The sequence below is a fragment of the Macrotis lagotis genome, chromosome 7 (assembly GCF_037893015.1).
Source record: "Macrotis lagotis isolate mMagLag1 chromosome 7, bilby.v1.9.chrom.fasta, whole genome shotgun sequence".
Lineage (NCBI taxonomy): Eukaryota > Metazoa > Chordata > Mammalia > Peramelemorphia > Peramelidae > Macrotis > Macrotis lagotis.
The window spans coordinates 26,659,891-26,681,714 of NC_133664.1; the positions used below are offsets into that span (position 1 = coordinate 26,659,891).

A 21,824-nucleotide genomic window follows, 5' to 3' on the forward strand; every position below is an offset into this window, starting at 1 on the left:
GTTGTCATGTAATAGAGTGTTTTCCAACTATGTCTTACATTTGCGATGTTTCCATAATTCTTAGTTAAGCCCTATGGAGCTTCACCTCTTCACATTGGTCAGACTATAGTAGCCTTTTTGAGAGAGTATTTTGGGTACACAATCTATCACCCACAATGTTAGATTTACTTCTCCTCTTCATGTAAATTTGATAAATATTAGATAAATATTGCCTATGCCTTTATCCAAGTCATTGGCATCAAAGACAGTGTACCATGGCAATGCACTGAGAGTTTGAGCCCTCCTCATTGATTCTTAGACCCCCCCCCCTCTAGGCAATGTAACTGTGTTAAACTCAAAAGTCAACCAATTCTGAATCCATCAATACCCCTGTGGTATAGCCAACAATTTGCCATCCTTTTCAAAAGCATATCCCAAGTAATCTTACCAGATGCTTCCTGAAATCCAGAATCATTATTTACTGGCTATTCCCCAATCTACTGTTCTAATAATTTGATTAACAAATGAAATTGTGTCAGTTTGGCATAGTTTGTTTCTACTCTAATGCATGCTGCTCAACAGTTGCCTGTTTTTGGAGCTAGATGGAGAATAGTTGCTGTTTCCATAGCACTTTCAGATGCGTGGTGCTATTTAAAAATATTAGCACATCGGATCCTTCCAACAGCCCCTAGAGAGAGGTGCTTCTCTTACCTTCAATTGACAGGTGAGGAAGCTGAGGAGACAGAGCTGAGATGGCCTATCCAGTGTCCCAGCCAGGAGACTAATTGAGAGAGCAGAAATACTAACAATAATTATAACAGTGATAATGCTAATAATTCTTAACATTCCTATGGGACAGGTGCTGGCTAATTGTGCTCAGGAAGTTACAATTGCTGTCTTCACAGCCACCCTGCAGGTTACCTCTATTTTACGGATGAGGGAACCAAAGCAAGAAGAAGTGAAGTGACTTGCTCAGGGGCACACAGCTGATGCGTTTCAGATGTGAACCGAGGGCCTCCTGATTCCAGACTCAGCCTTCTATCTACCAGGCCACATTGTTCACTAGCTCAGGGAGTAAACATTGTATTCTGTCATTTTATTGGAAACTCTCAACTCATTGAGCTGCATCCTCTGCATCAGAGGTCTGTAGAGGAGCAAAAATGTTCATGAGCATCAAAAGACTGGATGAAATGACATGATGCTATTGGTTTTTTGTTATCTTTGACCAGAGCTGAGAGTGAAGCCAACTCTGCCAACTTCTTTAGGTTTCCCTGTGGGAATGACCTTAAGCCATCTCTTAATTTTGTGGCAACTTTTGTCTTGGTTTCATTTAGAGGAAGAATGTAATTATGGATGTGGGTTCATTCCTTTCCATGATGTATCAGGGTTATTGGAGAAAGATCAGACATGAAGAATGCCAGCTTTGCCATGAATGTTTTAGGTTAAGAACTGTTATTATTTTTTTAAAGAAAGACTATTTGTTTAGATTTTTACAATTTCCCCCCCCCTAATCTTGCTTCCCTCCCCCTACCCCCACACAAGACAGTCTGTTAGTCTTTACATTGTTTCCGTGGTATGCATTGCTCTAAGTTGAATGTGATGAGAGAGAAATCATATCCTTAAGGAAGAAACAAAATATAAGAGATAGCAAAATTACATAATAAGATAACTTTTTTTCCCTAAATTGAAGGCAATAGTCTTTGGTCTTTGTTCAAACGCTATAATTCTTTCTCTCAATACTATCTGTACCCCCAAATTGAGCCTGATTGTTCCACTGATGGAATGAACAAGTACATTAAGGTTTACCACCGCCCCAATGTTGCTGTTAGGGTGTACAATGAAGAACTGTGTTATTCTTAACAACCTCTGCTGGACCCTTTTCTGACACTGCACCATCACTGCTGAAATCACATGGGAAGGAAGTCTGTTCTTTGCAATTTTTCCACTTTTTGCTTTTTTTGTGACTAAAAATAATGTACTACCTATTTATTGGACAACCATCTTCTGATTCTGGTCTTCACTCCATCTAGTTGAGCTGACCCATGGAAGGAAAACCCAAAATGCTGCTGTGACTTACTGAGGTCATTTTAGGTTGTCAAGACCTGTTAGCTATATTTTAGAATAAAGATTCCTATTCAAAGTGATCAAAATAAGATGTTTCTGGATGGCATTATTACTTTCTTTCAGTTAGAAGCATTTTATTTTTTCAATTAGATGTAAAGTATTTTGTATGATTTTGAGTTCCACAATTTTCTCCCTTCTTCCATTCCCTCCCAACTCTCCAGGATAGCAAGCAATCTGATTTAGTTAGTTTAATCATGTACAAACATGTTAAATAAATTTTCATAGTAATCTTGTTATGAAAAAAGAATCAGGAAAAAAGGGTAGAAAACGCACAGTGAAGAAAAGCACGAAAAAGAAATTTAAAAGTGAAAATAGTACACTTTGGTCTGTATTCAGACTCCATAATTCTTTCTATGGATGTGGATGGCATTTTCATCAGAAATCTTTTGAAATTGTCTTTGATGCCATCCCTATGTTGCTGAGAATAACATAGTATATCACAGATGATCATCACATAATGTTTGTGTTACTGTGTCCAATGTTCTGATTCTGCTCCCTTCACTCAGCATCAGTTCATGGAAGTCTTCCCAGACTCTTCTAGAATCCTCCCACTCATGATTTCTTTTTTTTAATCTATTTATTTATTTATTTTTATTTTTGAATAAATGATTTTGTAGGCAGTACTAAAATATTCTTGTTCAAGAGTAAACATAATGCCCCATCCCCCCAAAATATAGATGCTTATGAACAATAAAGAGAAAAAAATTAAAATTAAAATGAAATTAAAAATAATAGTAGGGGCAGCCAGTTGGTGCAGCAGATGGAGCACCGCCCTGGAGCCAGGAGCACTCCGGTCCAAATACGGCCTCAGACACCCAACCCCATTTGCCCTGCAACTCCATAATAATAATAATAATAATGATAATAATAATATTAATAATAATAATAATAATAATAATAATAATGTGCTTCCGTCTGTGTTCCAATACCTTCAGCTCTGTTGCAGGTGGATCACATTCTTTATGATAAGTCATCACAAAAGCTAACTTCCAAATATTTCATTGTTGCCATTGTTGATTGCAACTCCCTCCATTTGTTCTTCCCTACTACCATTTACTATAATTTCTCTCTCCTTTCACTCTGGCCCTCTTCTTAAATGTGCTGTAAGATAGCTGAGTGGTGCAGCAGACATATCACTGGCCCAGAGGCCAAGAGGTCCCAAGCCCACATACCACCACCAAGGCCCAGCAACCACCCAGCCCTGTGATTCTGGACAGACCATTCAATCCCAGCCTCTTGCAAGAAGTAAAAAAAGAAAATGTGTTATATCTTGACCATTCTCCCCCATGGTCCACCCTTTCCTCCAACACTCACATCTCCCCCTTCCCCCTGTCCCCCTTCTCTAATTCTTACTCTAGATGTCTATACCCCATTGAGTATGTGTGTGTGTATGTGTATATATATATATATATATATATATATATATATATATATATATGCTGTTTCCTCTCCTAGCCACCTCTGATGAGAGCGAAGGCTCCCTCATTCCCCCCTTGCCTTCCCCCTTCCATATCATTGCAATAGCTCAGTGTAATAAAAAAAATCTTATTATATGAAATAGCTTAGCCTATTCCACCTCTCCTTTTTCTTATTCCCATTACATTCCCTTTTAGCCATTGACTCCATTTTTACAATATATTATATCTTCAAATTGAGCTCTCTCCTGTATTTCATCTATAAAAGCTCCTTCTACATGCCATATTAAATGAGAGGTTTCTCATGAGTATTATCAGTATCATGTTTATATGCAGGAATACATGTAGTTCATCATCATTAAATCCCTCATATTTTATCCTTCTCTTTCACTCTCTATGCTTCATCTGAGTCTTGTATTTGAAGATCAAACCTTCTGTTCAGCTGTGACAATTTTAACAGGAACATTTGAAATTCCCCTGCTTCATTGAAAGTCCATCTTTTTCCTTGGAAGAAGACATTCAGTTTTTCTGGGTAGTTGACTCTCAATTGCATTCTGAACTCTTTTGCCTTCCAGAATATTATATTCCAAGTCCTATGAGCCTTTAATATAGTTGCTGCTAAGTTCTGTGTGATCCTGACTGTAGTTTCACAATAACTGAATTGTGTCCTTCTGGCTGCTTGTAATATTTTCTCTTTCATTTGGGAGCTCTGGAACTTGGCTATAATATTCCTGGGGGGGGGGGGTTGGGTTTTTTTTGGATCTCTTTCTGGGGGAGATCGGTGGATTCTCTCAATTTCTATTTTGCCCTCTGCTTCTAGGATGTGTGGGCAATTTTCCTTTAGGAATTATTTTAAAATGATGTCAAGGTTCTTTTCCTGATCATGACTTTCAGGTATCCCAATAATTTTTAAATTATCTTTCCTGAATTACATATCTGTTGTTTATTCAATGAGATGTTTAACATTTTCTTCTAATTTTTAATTCTTTTGGTTTTGAAGTATTGTGTCTTGAATTCTTGTAAAGTCAAGAGCTTCCTTTAGTTTCATTCTACATATGAAAGATTTGTTTTCCTCAGAGAGCTTTTTTATTTCTTTTTCCATCTTGCCAATTCTGCTTTTTAAAGCATTCTTCACCTCAATAACTTTTTGAACTGTTTTATCCATCTGACTATGCTGGTTTTTAACATGTTATTTTCTTTAGCATTTTTTGGATCTCCTTGACTAAGCTGCTGAATTCTTTTTCATGTTTTTCCTGAATCTCTCTCATTTCTTTTCCCAATTTTTCTTCTATCTTCCTCACTTGATTTTCAAAATATTTTTTGAGCTCTTTCATAGCCTGAGCTCAATTTCCGTTTTTCTTGCAGTCTTTAGATGCATGAACTTGTGCATATTTTGATATTCTTGGGATCATAGACAATGTATTTTTCAGTGGTATTCCTCTTTTTTCTCTGTTTACTCATTTCCCCAGTCTGTGGCTGGTTTTGGCGTGCTTCCTGAGCTTTTGAGTTGAGTGCCCTGAGGGCTGGGCTTCACGTGCTTGCTATGGCAGAGGTCCCCCTAGCAGATATTCCAAGTTGTGCCTGGTGCTCCCTGGGGTGTATTTCAGGAAACTGCCCCCCACTGCAGGCACCCTGTGGCTGCCTCCAGGTGGCTGAAGTTCCTTTTCTCTGTGGGACACCTCTGTAATCTTGTGCAGCAGAGACTTTCCACTATTTTTCAGGTTACTTTGGACAGGAGAATTGCCTCACTGTATCCCTCTGTGGGTTCTGCCTCTAGAAAATTTAGTTAGAGTTCTTATTTAATGGGTTTTGAGAGAAAGCACCTAAGAGAGCCTCTTCTCCTGCTGTCATCTTGGCTCTGACCCCACTCATGATTTCTTACAGAACAATTCATATACCACATTCATATACCACAATATGAATCACATTCATAGGCCACAATTTTGTTCCACCATTTTCCAATTAATGAGTATCTCCTCAATTTCCAGGTCTCTGTCAAACCAAAAGAGCTGCTACAATGTTTTTGTATATATGGATCCTTTCTTCATTTTTATGATCTCTTTGTGATACAGACCTAATAGTGGTATTGCTGGATCAAGAGGTTTGACTGGCGTTGTTACTTAAAAGGTTGACATAATCAGATGAATCAAAAGAAATATAGAATATTAAACGTGTGTGTGTGTGTGTGTGTGTGTGTGTGTGTGTGGAGGGAGAGAGAGAGAGAGAGAGAGAGAGAGAGAGAGAGAGAGAGAGAGTCAGAGTCAAAGACTATAATGGAATCTCATTGTTGGTGAGAAAATGAAGACTTGAATTGGAATTATTAAAGACGTCTATTGACACAGTGATGGATTAATTGACTTCCTTAGAGGAAAGCAAAGTGCAATGTTCTTAGAAGGTTGACTCCACTATAACAGGACACTTTACCAGAGCATGCTTTCTATTCACTGTCATTTCTGAGGTAAATCTATGATGAATTGTTGACCAAATTGGCCAGGACCCTTACAAGGAGCGAGTCTCCCAGGAACAGACTTTTTGTCATTTTATAAAATCATCAAGATTTAGCCACACATCCAGCTCCCTTCACTTAAGTCATTTTATTTTGTGTTATCTTATACTATGCTCCAGAAATAAGGACAAATTACAGACTTAACAATTTAAGTAATGTATGCAACTGAGTAGGTTTCATCGTCAATCGAGGATAAAAAAATAGATGATGTGAAATACATCATAGGGATCAGTGAGCAGTGTGTAGTATTTGCCATAAGGCAGAATTATTCCCCTGGCTGCTAATTAAGTTTAGAAACACTGAGTGGCGGTATCAGTTTTCTTTGACAGTGCTGCTGTGGAGTGGATGGGAAGTCAGTGAGTAATTAAAAATGGGCCTATTTTTTCCTTATCGTAATCAATAAAAGAAACAAGCATTTTCCCTTATATTTAGCTTAACAAAACAATGAAGACTGAATTTACTTATAGAGGCTGAATTGAATTTTTTTAAATAGGCAAAACGTTTTATTTTAGAAACATTCCTAGTATCTCTGAGCTCTGCTAAGTCTGTTAGGCATGACAACAATAAGAATTGGAAAAGACTTTTGAAAGTCTTTTTCACTGTGTTTGCTCTCTATCTCTCTCCCAGGAATTTCTCCCTCCCTAGAAATTAACTTTATTTTTTTCAGTTTAAGAATAGAGGATGTATCCCATTTTATCTTATGATTTATCTATAATTCCCCTGGATATAGTAAAAATTCCATTAATATTATTTTAGTTTTTTGCAAGGCAAATGGGGTTAAGTGGCTTGCCCAAGGCCACACAGCTAGGTAATTATTAAGTGACTGAGACCAGATTGAACCCAGGTACTCCTGACTCCAGGGTCGGTGCTTTATCCACTATGCCACCTAGCCGCCCCCATTAATATTATTTTAGAAAATAAATAAATGATATTGATCCTCAATCTCACTTTCAGGAGAATTTCTATGTAATTCATATTTACTCATGTCATCCAAGGAAGAAGAGGAGATTGTGAGAGAAGTTAGTTTCTGTTCCATCATCTTTAAGATTTGACTCTTTTTAGGTTTATAGGTTTAATGAACTGTCAGTCCAGTTTCTCTTCTCCCAGGAAAGATCCTTTCAGGGACTCTGTCCCAGCTTTTGGAGGCTTTTTTGGAAACTTCAAACTTCTCAAACCCTAAGGTGGGTGGGCAGATTTCAGCCAGCTGCCAGATGGATATCACGGTCAATGCTGCTTCAGGAAAGGCCCCAAGGTTATAGACTAGCTTGTAGTGGGGGGCTGTCTCCTTCCAGCCAAACTTTAGTTGGTAGAGATGGACCTTGAATAGCCACACTCAGCTCAAAGCTTGGGGGAGAGAAGTCACAACACAACCCCCCCACCCCATCCTACCCTGCCTCAGTACCCTCCTTCACCCTGCCCTTCCCATACCCCAGCCAGACTGAACCTCCCTCTGCAGCAGCTCCCAACAGTGGTGAGCCCTCTCCCTCGTGACCTGCAGCCGCCCCATTATTGCTGCTCCTATTTTCCTGGTGCTTCTCAGTGGTGAATGCCCAGTGCTGGGTGGGAACAGCCCTGCTGCCTCTACTTCCATTGGACTCATCTTTCTCTCTGCTGACTGAGCTAGCCACACACCCCTTTGCAAGCAACTTAGACCACTGTGCTAAACAGATTGTCAAATTGACAATAGATGCATCTGGGGGCAGTTCAGTAGTGCAATAGGTAGAGCACAGGCCCTGGAGTCAGGGAGGACTGAGTTCAAATTTGACCTCAGACACTTAATAATTACCTAGCTGTGTGGCCTTGGGCAAGTCACTTAATCTCATTGCCTTGCAAAAGAAAAAGAAAACATGTATCTTTCTAGAAAGTCCTCATTGATAATTTCCTTTGAAATAATTCTAAATGAGCTTCAGGATGACTTGCCTTGTACCCCACCAAGTCTCTCATTGGAGTTCTTAGACCCCCAAACATGGACCCTTCTTAAATAAACCTAGAAATTTTTGGAGTAGTCTGTTATTTGACCCTGAGGTTTCCCTTTGAGAGATACATATTACAACTTGTCATTTTGTTTATTCCTAAAAACCTTGAGATTTTTTTTTTTTGCTGTTGTTTTTGGTTTTGGATTGTAGCCTCTTTGGTGGAAGAGTTTTACCTTTATCAAGTATTTTAAATAAATTATTTATTCTTTATAATTTCTACTCTTGCTTAACAACTGTTGATCTCTAAGCTAAATAAATGGAGTAAGTTAACAATATTTAAAGAGGGTAGAATCTTCCTTCATCTATCATGATATTCTCCTCCTTGTGATATAAATGGTCATTATTATCCATGTTTCTTATCCTTTCTTAGGAGAAAAGAAATGATCTGAATTAAGACATTGAATTCATCATTTAGCAATATGTCTGGAATAATTCATCACAACTGAGATTAACATAGCCCAATTTGTGTTTTCAGATAAGATTCCAGAAAAAAAAATCTTCCAATTTTATTCCTAATGTTACCTGGAGAGCTCGCATTCCCTTTTACATTGATCTTAATTATTCCAGTAATTAAATAAAGCATTTTTTGGAGTTGCCTTCAGAGCCCACAGCACATTCTTTTGGGGAATTTTCAGGATAGGCACATTTTATTCGTTGAGGGACCTGTTGATATCTGAAAACAATCAAATGTCACATGGAGTCAATTTAGTGAATATATTGTATTTAAATAGATAATGGAAATACTTTTGGTTCCAATTGAGGAATCAAGATGGCCACTCTTAGGTGATTTCTGCACTCCCTCAGATTCCAGAGTGCTGCCTGACCCATCCCAAGGGAATTTGTTTGATTCTAATCAAAGAGAAGATTAGATTAAAATTTCAGTTTGAGAAATATTTAGAGACAATGAGAGACAATGTAGCATGGTCATTAAGACTATGTGGTCAAATCTTATACTAGATACAGGAATTATTGGGTGATTATGGTCAGCTCACTTAATTTATCTAGGACTATTATGATTCTCTTTGACAGGTTACAGACATGTTGCCCCTGTGTTGGTGGAAAGAAATTCTCTGCAGGGAAAAATCACAGTTCTGAACCCCTCTGCCTCAACTCCCAGGCCTGCCAAAATCCCAAACACATATTATTATATAATAATAGCTTACATCTATATATCAAGTTACAAATTGGATCTTTGATTCCTTTGGCACATGGGACTTCCAGAGGAATCAACTCCCTCTACCTTCTCTGCAGCATAATCATAGAGAATGATCTAGAGTATGGAGGAGCTGGCTGACTTGTCTAGTGTTGCCCTACCTTCACCCCACCTTCATGGGACTTGAAAATCTATCTTCCTGGCTTCTCAGGCCAGCTCAGTGACCTATGTCATGCTGTCATTCCTATCATTTTCTTTTCCCATCTTTTTATTTTCCTCCTCCCTTCCCATAATTTTGAATATCCCCCCCTCTTTGTCAGTTCTATTCAACAAACTATAATTTACTTGCACGATTTGTTTATTCTCATTTTTCAGTAAGATAGCTGTTATGTAAAAGAGAAAATTAGCTTATTTTTTGGTTGCTTTATGTTTATGAAATACTTTCACAGATATCATGTCATTTGTCCTTCATGATAGTCCTGTGAGGTAGGTGGTTCCATTATCAGTATGCCAGTGTATAGAGATTCCTTAGTTTAAACCCCCACAAGTCATACACAATGATTTTCTTAGTCCAGATCTTGTGTTTTCTACCATCCCATGCTGGCTGATGGAAGAGTCCTTCTTGTAACATCTATGAGGTCAGGGTCATGGCTTTCTACTGATTTTCTTCTTTCGATCCCAACTTTAGATCCTAGCATGGTGTTAACCATGAGTTCAACAAAGAATATTTATTAAATTCTATATGACCATCTTAAGGGTTTTGCAGATTGGGCAACCAGGAAAGCAAATTACTTGGGGGATTGAGGATTGATATTACTTGGAAGTTATCATTTCTAAATCATCGGTGATTTTAGATATAAAGGAGCTTTTTTAATTAAATGGTAATTTTGACTTTGGACTAAGCACTTAATTTGCACCTTTTATTTTCAGGATATTAAATATTTTATTTTCTTTTTGCAGTTTTATTTTGAAGCAACAATGAACTTGATGAATGGTTACAGGTGCTTTGGGGATTTAAAATAACATTTTTGAACTTGACCGGAGGGGAAGAGCTTATGGTTTGATATGGTTGTGAAATATCTTAGTAGGAGTTTTACTTCTGCTGTTGTTGGGAACTATTGTAGTATAGTGGAAGGAGATATGGATTTGAAGTCATAGGACCTGAGTTCAAATTCTGCCTCACACAGTTGGGTGACCTCAGACAGCTCACTTAGCTTTTCTAGGCCACAGCATCCTCGTATGTGAAGCATATCAAGCTCCCTTTCCAGATAAAATTTGTGAACAAATCAGACAGTCTTACATTTTGTAGTTAAGTCCATGTACCATCCTTCATGTTTTGGATCACTGGAAGTATTCAACCCTTGGTCAGCTTTGATCAGAACCTGTTGGGATGAGGCTTCATTCAGATTAATAAACACATTAGAGCTTCTCCCCTGTCTTATTTGTTCTGCATTGCCTGGTCTCAGACAAGAAAGGGCTGTTCTTACCTTTGATTTTATTAGGGGAGTAGCATGCTTGTGTCATAGATTCATAATTGCTAACCAGTTGTTTACACATCACTTTTCTCTCCCTCCCACTTTCCCTTTTGCTCTTGTGCTTTTGGCTAAGTATTATTTGTGATGCATGCTTTTCGAGTTCTTTCCAGTAAACCTTCAAATAAATAATGAGAATTATTAGGTAGGGTCTATTATCTTTCAGGGTGAGCTTGAGGAAGATAGAGTCAGGGCCTGGACCTTGAGTCAGGAATACCTGACTGACTTCAAATTTGGCCTCAGATACTTGGTAGCTGTGTGACCTTGGACAAGTCACTTCACCTTGTTTGCCTCAGTTTCCTCATCTGTAAAATGAATTGGAAAAGGAAGTGGCAAAGCACTCCAGTATCTTTCCAAAGAACACTTCAAGTAGGATCACAAAGAGTTGGACATGACTGAAAAGAATGAACAAGAATACCACTTTTTAGGATACTTTCCATTTTTCTCTCTATTTAACTTTTTTTGATTTACGTCATGCTTTTCTCCTTGGATTTATTGGTATTTTTTCTGAAGATGTTTATATACCAGGCATTTTAATCAACCTTTCTGTTTTCCTAATGGAGTTTAATGAAAAGAAATGTAAAAAGGATATAATGTCAAGCCTTGAGTTGGGGACAAAAGGAATATCCTTACATTCTCACAATGGAACAAAATAATGGATGATTAAGGCTTCCTAAAACAATCACTTAGTGATGGGGAGATGCCAAAGAGCAGTCAAGTCTCCCAAGCTGGGGTTGATGTGATGGAAGTGGGCTTTTGGAAAGATGATCTGGAGTGGGAGGAAGGGAAGATCCTCCACCCAAGTTTGTGCTCATTCAATACTGTGGAGATTAAAAACAAACATATTAGCTGCAGTTGTTGTCCATTGAGTTAGGAAAAAGCACTTGGGTGCACTAAGAGTTGGAGAGGAAAAAAAAAACCTGTTAAATAGCATAAGCCCAGGGGAGGTGGGAAAGAACTCCCAGGGCCCAGGGACTGGCATTAATAGAAGGGTGGAGGAGAAATGGATAATGGAAGAAAAGCAGTGAGTTTCCCCCAGGTCCTCCTCATGTCCTCTCAAAGTTTAAATGAAGACTTCAGCTTCTCCCAGGAAGGTAATACAATGACAGAATGAATGGCTTTATCACCATGGTGGTGAGATAGGAGAGCAAGAGGCGAGAGGAAACATGACAAAATGATGAAAATGAAAGAAGGGGGAAAAGATAGTATTTAGGTTCCACAGAAAAAGAAATTATGTGAGATGTTAAAGAAGGAAGGGGAAAAGTAATTATTTTATACTCGGTTCCTTTTATTTTAATTAATTAAAAGTTAGACAGAATTTATTACTAACACACATCTCTGGCCACCAGTTATTTAATTTTAAATGATTTTCAAAAGCATATTTTTCATTGATGTTAGAACCACATCTTGGGACAAATAAATATTAAAAGGAATAGATAGATGTCCAATGGCCCCATTCTATTGATAGAAATAACAGTAAACCTCAATAAAAGAAAAGCTGCCTTTGACATTTAAGTAAATGATTTCTCCTGAAATAGCAAGAAAAACAACAGTATTTTGAAATAAAAGTTTGAGGGGAAAAAATCCACAGAAATAAAATAATAAATTATCAAGTCATGGTAATATTGGCAAAAATAGCAGAAGAAACCTTGAAAATAACTAAACAACAATATTAATAATGGAGCAAGTATTTAAATGCTTCTGGGTTCCAGTCAATGCTGTAAGTGCTTTTATAATATTGTCTCATTTGATCCTCATAACAATCCTGGCAGATAGATGCCATTATTATTTCCATTTTTCAGTCAAGGAAATTGAGGCACATAAAAATTAAGTGCCTTGTCCAAAGTTACCTGACTAGAAAATGTCTGAGGCTGGATTTGGAATCAGGACTTCTGAACCCCTTGTCTGGAGCTCTGTCCACTGTGATGCCATTGAGCTGGCATTTTATCCTTTGTAGAGTACCTTCTATCTACTCTCTCCTTTGGAATACAACAATTGTATATATATATATATATATATATATATATATATATATATATATATATATATATATATATAGACAAAATATATGTAGCAAGCCTTACTGGTATTTGCTTCAATTCTATTGAGTTACAACTTCTGCAAATATTGTATATCTACAAATTTGGCAGTGATAGATGGAAGCTCTGAAGACCTGAGAGTGCATCAGATGCCAATTAGTGGTAGATTCATCCCCACCCAAAGGCTCTATAGACCACCTGCATTATCCCCTTCCTTACTAACTTCTTTTCCTAGTCCTTTATATGACTTCATTTCCTTGCATCTGATCACATCCATTCTGTCCATAAACATGGTGGAGTTTCCATTGACTTTTCAGACATGAATTAGAAAATCTATAGATATTAATCTAATTATTTTAAGATACTAAAAAAGAAAAAAATAGCACACATATAATAGATGTTGGTTTGATCAAAGGGCAATCTTCCTGGTACCTAGTTCTGTCCAAAAGTAAGATGGAGATTTGGCTTCTCTTACTGGAGGGCTCCATGTCTCCATATGGAAGTTGATTCACAATTGTTGGTGATGCTCTAGGAGAGATCTAAGCTTGGTAACTGGTTAGCTGAGGCTGCTCTGGTTCCAGTTCAGAGTTTCTCTGATTCGGTAAAGAATATATTAATCAATCCTGATTAAGGAAGTCTTCATGAGGTCTGGATCTCCTTCTCTAAGGAGTACAGCTATTCATGTGGATGTTGCTGGACTACTTTTTAATAGTTCATCCTTATAGAGAAGCAGCAGATGTGAGTAGATGTGTGATTTTGTATTTAAAGAAAGGCATTTACAGAATTCTGTACACTAAAATTGAAATGTTATTATCTTTCTTTGTGAAATTGCTATAATTAACTTATTTAGGTTTAATTTTAAGCCCCAGTGCTCTGTGCTTAGAATAATATGCCAACATATGTGCTTCTTAAAAAAAATTTAAAAACAGTTAGAAATAACCAAATGGCAGTAGATTTTTAAATTAGATGGAGTGACTTTTACCTTGAGGCTTTGAGCCTGCTACCAGTAGTGACTACAGTTTGCCCATCATTGTCCTGGTTGTGACTTTTCTAGACTCGTTATCTCACTCATTAATTCTCTACCTGCACAGAGGTCAGGAAATGCTGAGATTGAAGAGAACCCTGCTTCATCTGTGAAATGGGAAGATTTTAGGAAGGTCTGAGTCTGGTGATCAAGTAGCTCCACAGAGCATTAGAGCCCCAGACTGAGACCGAGGAAGACTGATATGTGGGAGTTCAAATCTACCCTTCACCCTGTTTGCCTCAGTTTCCTCATCTGTGAAATGGTCTGGAGAAGGAAATGGAAAACCACTGCAGTGTCTCTGCCAAGAAAATCCCACAATATGTGACCCACAATGGTGTCACAAAGAGTTGGATGTGATTGAACAATAACAAAGCAATGCATGCCATAAGAGACAGAGAAATGAGGGACAAAGAAGTAGAAATGAGGATAAAGAAATGAGTCTTATATTTTGGTGCAGACCTGTAATCAATACCAGTCTTGGACAATTGACACTAACTGGGTCACCTTGGGCAAGTTACTTAACCCTGACTCAAATCCAGGATCTTCTGCATCCATATCTGGCCCCTGCATCCAGATGACTCTGGTGGAGAAAGTGAGACTGGGGATTTAGCACAAGCCCCTCATCCAAATCTAGTTCATGTATTTGTCATGGCATCACTTCCCTGATGTCCTGGTTGACTTTGAGAATAAAGGGAAAACATCATCATCATCATCATGTGCCAAGTACTTTACAAGTATTAAATTAAAGAGAGAAGGAGCTCAAAGAAAGGGCTTCAATTAGGATCAATGAAATTTGTATGATAATAGGAATGGGAGGATGGCAAATAAAGAATGTAAAGTAGAAATATGCAATGGACAAAATTAAGAAGACTTTGGTTGGATGTAGATCATGACATAAAAAGTTCAAGAGATATATCTAGATAATTAATCATTTTGGGGGGTGGAGCCAAAATGGTGGCATGAAAACAGGCTTTCCCAGGACCTCTCTCCAAAATATTTCAAAAAACTTAAAACTTTTAGTCTAACTAAATTTTGAAGAGACAGAACTCACAGAAAGATCCAGTGAGGGAATTCTTCATGCCAAGGTAACCTGGAAAATATTGGGAAGGCTCTGTTCCATAGGAATAGAGGGGGCAGCAGTATACCAGAGCAAAGGAGCTTTTGCCGTCTGGGAACAATCTCAGGGTGCCTAGGTCCCTGGGAATGCAATTCCTGACTGCAGAAGCAGTTTCCTGACCTGCTACCCCAGGGAGCATCAAGCACAACTTGGAAGATGAACAGGAAGACTTCTGTCAGAGCGATCATGAAGCCCAGGCCAACATGGCCCTCTTCCATGTGGCCACCACCCTCAGTGGAGCCCAGATTCCAGGAAATGGAAGCAGGCCTAAGGAACTGCCCAGCAGGGAGCTGCCCAGCAGCTGATCCCTGAGTACTCAACCCACTGAAGGTAAGGAAGTAGAGGGAGACTATCAAGGTCTGTCCTCTGTCCCTGGGACAGGACTCTGAGGTCAGACCCTGGCTGCAGTCTGGATCCCTAGAGGTATGAACTTGTGGCCATTCAACAGACCAGGAGAGCAGTCAGAGACTCAAACACTGAGGTCCTTGTGGGGGGGGGTGTCCCATAATACTCAAAAGCTTGGGAAGCACCCAAAAACCAGGCACAGGTTGGGGAAATAAATTAACAGAGAAATTAAGCAACCCGAACATAGACAATTACTTTGGTCACATGGAGGACGAAAATATATACTCTGAAGATGAGAAAGTCCAAGCTTCTGAATCTAGACAAATCCAAGAAATATAGAATTTGGGCTCAGGCTACAACAGAGCTCAAAAAGCTAATGAAAATCAATTAAGGGAGGTAGAAGAAAACTTTCTGGAAGAAATGAGAGAGATGCAGAGAAAACATGAAAATAAATTCAGCAACTTAGTCAAGGAGACCCCCAAAATGCTGAAGAAAATAACCTATTAAAAACCACTTTAGGTCAAGTGGATAAAACAGTTCAAAAATTTACTGAGGAGAAGAATGCTTTAAAAAGCAGAATTGGCAACATGGAAAAGGAGATAAGAAAGTTATCTGAAGGAAAAAAAATCCTTCAGATGTAGAATGGAGCTAAAGGAAGCTGATGACTTTGCAAGAAATCAAGACACAATACTTCAATACCAAAAGAATGAAAAACTAGAAGAAAATGTGAAATATCTCATTAAAAAAGCAAATGATCTGGAAATCATGTCCTAGAAAGATTTTTTAAAACTTATTGGGCTAAATGAAAGTCACAATCAGCAAAAACAGCCTTGATTTCATTTTTAAAGAATTTCTACAGGAAAATTGCCCTGATTTCCTAGAATCAGAGGCATTTGATTTGAGAGAATTTACTGATCTCCAACTGAAAGAGATAAAAAACCCCTAAGGATATTATAGCCAACTTCCAAGTAAAAAAAATATTACAAGCAGCCAGAAGGACACAATTCAAATATCGTGGAACTGCAGTCAGGATTACCCAAGACTTAGTAGCAACTACATTAAGTGCCAAGTAGGGCTTGGAATATGATATTCTGGGAGGCAAAAGATCTTGGAATGCAACTGAGTATCAACTACCCAGGAAAACTGAACATCCTCTTCCAAGGGAAAAGATGAATTTTCAATGAAACAGGTGAACTTCAAATGTCCCTGTTGAAATGGCAGAGCTGAACAGAAAGTTTGATCTTCAAATATAAGATTTGGTTGAAGCCTAGAGAGTGGAGTAGAAGGGTAAATTATGAGGTACTTAATGATGATGAACTGCATGTATTCCTACATGGGAAGATGACACTGGTAATAATTATATGAACCTTCTCATTTAATAGGGCAGTTAAAAGGAGAATATATAAATGAGGTATAGGAGGGAGTTGAATTTGAAGGTATAATATATTGTAAAAATGGATTCAATGATTGAAAAAGAAATCCATTGGGAAAAAGGAAAGGAGAGGTAGAATAAACTAAGATATTTCATGTAAATGAGTCAAGAAATAGCACTTGCAATGGTATGGAAGGGGGGAAGGTGAGAGGTAATGAGGAAACTTCATTCTCATAAGAAATGGCTCAGAGAAGAAACTGCATACACCCTCAATAGGGTATAAACATCTACAAGAAAAAAGGAGAAAAGGGGGATGGGGGGAAGAGAAAGTGGATGTAGATGATAGAAGAGAGGGTAGATCACAGAAGAGGATAGTCAGATATAACATATTTTTCATTTTTTTTTGCAAGATAATGGAATTGGGTGGTCTGTTCAGGCCATGGAGCCATGTGGTTTCTGGGTCTCTGGGGTGGGACATAGGCTTGGGGTCTCTTAGCCCCAGGGCCAGTGCTCTGTACATTGCCCCACTCAGATGCCGCACAGCACATTTTTGAAGAGGGTCAGAGTGAAAGGAGAGAGAAACTATAATAGATGGTAGTGGGGAGGAATGGAGGGAGGGAATTACAATCAGCAACAGCAACTGTAGAAAAATATGTAACTTCTGTAATGGACTTATGAAAGAGAATGTGATCCACTCACGACAGAGCTGATGGTATCAGAACATGGACTGAAATACATTTTTTTTTGTCTTTCGTTATTTTATTTCTCATGAGGTTTTATATTTTTTGGGGGAGAGGGGACATTATGTTTACTCTTACAACAGTGGGGAGAAAGGTGGATTTTTGGCTAAAAATTTTAATTTGAAAATAAATAAAATGATAATAAAATTAATCCTTTTGTTAAATATGATTAGCAAATAATTAATAAAAGGATTGATCATTTGCTTAACTATAGTAATTCAAAAAAGGATCTTGGTGGCTTCTTGAAGCTTATGTGTCCTTTGAAGAGTGGGTGTCAGCAATAAGTGGAAAACAATTTTGATTAGTTAACAAGGAAAAGAATGGACATTATGAGAGATAGACTTTCTAATGAGGGGTTGGTTTTATGACTTTGATTGTTCCCCAGTCCCAAGCAAGGCAGACAAAATATTTGCTCCTCACCTAAGCTGAGTAGGACACAATGAGGGTCTGAGCAAGACTTAAGGAGGCAGTTAATCGAGTAGCATTATTACCAGGATGCTGGCTGAATGACTGAACAAGTGGCTGATTTCTGAATGAATAGGAAGGGAAAAAATCCTGGATCTTCTCAATACTAAGAGTTATAAATATAAGAGAGAAATAATCATTTCTCTCAAGAAGGTGAAAAGAGAGAAGGAATCCCAGATGATTTCAATGTTTCAAGTTTGCATAGATTCTTATAATGTTGATGAGAGTTGAAAACAGTTTACAGAAAATAGCAAAGAATACATCATTAAGAAAAATAGAAAAAAACATTCTTGTGCCTATTGAAATTCAGATAGTCTTTTCCTTATGCATTTAAAATCCCATCATGCTAATAATACCACAGATACTCTTGACTAAGTAATGTTCTTTTTAAAAATATCCATCTAATGCATTGAGGAAGATAAAACTTGCGTTTCTTTGCTCTGAATTGTAATGGATGGTGAGTGGCATTCGTGAATGTACCCAGGTCGGTCTGCTCATAGGTTCTGAAAACTCTTGGCCCCACCATCCCCAGGGGTTGCTTCCACTTGAAGAAGGCTTTCACTATGATGCTTACAGTGTCTGCTGGCAGATTAGCCACACAGTCAGCTCTCTAGACCCCCATGGGCCTCATTTCTGAGGGACAGGTTACCATTCGAATTAAGCCATGCTTGGGGAGAATACCTCCAAATAGGGGCTTGATTCAGTTTCACCCAGCCAACCTTTGAAGGTATCTACTTTGTGCTAGACAACAGTCCCTGCCCTCGTGAAGCTTACCCTCAGTGGATGAAGTGGAGGCATTTTCCAGTAGGTAGATATAATGACATAGTAATATCAAGGGAGAGAATGTCAGCAACATGTGGGTCCTTCAAAGCCCTGGGTGAGAGGTGAAAGCTGAGCTCTTACTTAGATAAGGGATTCCAAAATTTCATGGATTCCCTTTCCTGAAGAGGGAGTACATTTTAACCATAGAGGATTACTTGTGTAGAGGTCCAGGAGGGAAGAACACCATGCTGGGGAGGCAATTTACCAACCTGTTTGAGCAGGTTTGTTTTATCCTAGAGGCAATTGGGAATGTGTTAGTGCATTTGTAATGAGTCCAGATCTGGGTTTCAGCAGCCGTGGGGAGGATGAATTTTAGAGGAGAGAGACAAGGTAGAAGGATTACACTAGTCTGCATGAGGGGTTGAGGGCCAGGTAAGCATCTTCTGCCCTGGTATCATCTTGGTGGGTATGTGCACAGAGAAGGGTGCCTTGCCAACTGAGTGGGCAGTGTGGATGTTCTGCCTCTTCCCTCTGTATACTGCTATAAGAACAGTAATGTGGGCAGAACCAGTTTGCTACCATTGGCTATAGATTGTGTCAGCAGAGTTTGTTTTTTCTGGCCTCCTTCCTTGGAGGAGAGTTCCCTAGATCATAAGGATGGGTCTGGAAAACTTACATTTATACCAACAGCATCATGGAGGCAACTATCCCTTCTTTTAGCAGCTTGGAGGAGTTGGCAGGGGCGATTCAGAGCTTCAAAAAGTAGCTATAGCAGCTCCCTGCTCCTGCAGGCTCAACAAACCACCCAGGCAGCCCACAGACACCATTCTGCCCAAATATCCCCTTGAGATGTGGCTCGGATCAAAACCAGTCCATCTTGCTTTCTAGGAGCTCATGCATCAGGTACATGGGGGGGAGGGGTACACACTTGAAAAGAGGATTTCCTTGGAAGCCTGTTGCTAAGCAATTATCAATACTTGGTGAACACTTCTAAAGGCCCTGTAGGTTGAGCTTCAGGGCTAAATATACAGGGAAGAAAGAAAGCTCACTTAGGATCCTGGAGGAGGCGGACCAAGAGCTTGTGAGGAAGAGACTTCAGCAAGACACCTCATTTCCTTTGCAAACTTGGGAGAGTTGGACACCCATTTACAAGAGTTTTTTATGGACCACTAGAAAATGAATATGAGACTGAGAGAACACAGGTTGCAATGGATGCAATCTGCAATGTGGGGCTCCTTAGTGTCAGTGAAGATCCTGTGCTTGTCACTTGTGGACCTAGGTGGTCTAACTGGCAATGCCGGTGGTGCTGGGGTCAGTATTCAAAACTGGAGCCCAAGGCAAAGGGGTGAAGGGTGTGAAGTTGAGTTAGAACCATCATCTCCCTGGGCTATTGCTAGTATTAAATGAGGTCTGATAGAGTTGACAGTTCATGGGCAGTATAGACTCTCCTGTTCCATCAGGATGGGAGATCTAGGAGATATAGGTCTGTATAATGGGTAAATATTTAAAAAAATATTTCATTAGAGGAAAACACCAAATTCAATGAATATATATATATATATATTTATATGCATACATGAACACACATATATGTACGTACATGTAGGCATAGGTCTATACACATATGTGTATATATCTTGTATATATACAAATGTATATTTATATAGAAAAATTTATCTTTATTTTCATGAGATCCTTGTCAGAGTTTTTTTTTTTATTCATTATCTTTGTATCATGGCACATGAGGAGGGTTTTAAATGCTTCTGAAGTGATTGGTTGAATGGGGTAGGCAAAAAACACCCCCCACCCCCCAAGCATGAACCTCGCAAATTAATGTAGCACCATAGCTCAACCACCACCACCTCCTTTCAGAAGACTGGAAAATGCACTAGACCCTTATGTCCTCTCCCTCTTCCATTTTTTATCATGATTTTAGTAACTCTTTAGGCAGTTTTTAAAGGTTATTCAACGATTCTCAACTTTTCTCTCTGCCATAAGAGTTCATTAAAAAGCATCATTGTTCTCCTAGAAATACTTTATGTTGAGCTGTTGTGTTTTGGACAAATTCAAATTCTGTGGGATTTTTGTAGAGAGTGATCTGGAAGGGGCAGTATATTCTTGGGTGACTTGTGTAATGAGAAGTGGTACCCAAGATGACCTGTGACCAGCCTAGGGAGCCAGGCCCTCAGGAGTGAGGCATGACAGAAGGACAACTGGACTGTTCCACCAGGAACAACAAAATATGAACATAGCCCAAAGAACTCCCTCTTGAAAGTACTTATGGAAAGATCTAGAGAAGAAATGAGTGAGAACAGAGGGCTTGCATAATAGATCCTCTGAGGTCTAATGGTGTATATGTTTGTGTGGGTGTGGGTGTTGTGTGTTTGTAGGTGTTGTATATGGTGTGTAGTGTGTGTGTGTGTTTGGGAGTCAAGGAGAAAGAATGATCTAAATTTAGAATTTAGGTCAACTGACAAGCTCTCTTAATCTGAAAAAAATATTCTCATCCTATTTAACCAGAGAAGAATGACTTTGCAAGACTTCTATGACAGTATCTGACAAAGTTAATCACTACCTAAATGTATGGTCTCCTACTTCTCGTTTCAATTATTTTTTGCAACTTAGAGTCAGAAACTACTTTTAATGAAAGCAGGCAAATGTCTGGAAGTAAATGAAGGGATTAGAATACTTTCTCTTCAAAGGAAAAAAGGGTTAGATTTGTTCAGCTTGTGCTAAGCAGGCAAGACTGGGGTGGTGTGGGGAAGTTCCAGAGTCCAATGTAGGCTTGCTATAAGAAGATGCTCTAGCCATTAGGGCTTCCCCCCCCATCATTCCCTCCCTTACCCCATGGTTGGCTTACCTCTGTGGTCTGAATTACATTGGATGGGTTCAAAGCTTGGGGCATTGATGTTGTATTCTATTGACCTAAGTCCCAACACCAGTCCATGAGGTGGCCTCCCTTGGGTTTGACCAACATGCCAGCAAAGTCGTCATGTGAGCTAGGGAAATTCCCCTAATCCAGGTCAGCCCTGCGTTCCAAGTGATGAAGAAGCTTCTTAGGTAGTCCGGGAGATGGTCCATTCCTGCCAGGTCAGACCTGCCCTATGCCTTCCCTGGGGACCTTAAAGCAGAGGCTGGAAGATTATTTGTTGGATTTTGTTGGATGCAATGGCACCAAACTCCCATAGATGAAGACTCCTGCAGTTACATACTGACTAAGAAAGCTACAAATTAACATTCCCTGTGTTGAATCATATTCTTATTCATATGTTTCA

At 38.9% G+C, this 21,824-nt stretch overlaps 1 pseudogene; it reads left to right on the forward strand.

Annotated features, from left to right (window-relative positions):
- Positions 1 to 21,824, forward strand: part of LOC141494009 (serine/threonine-protein kinase Nek10-like) — a 244,377-nt pseudogene that overhangs the window by 87,305 nt on the left and 135,248 nt on the right.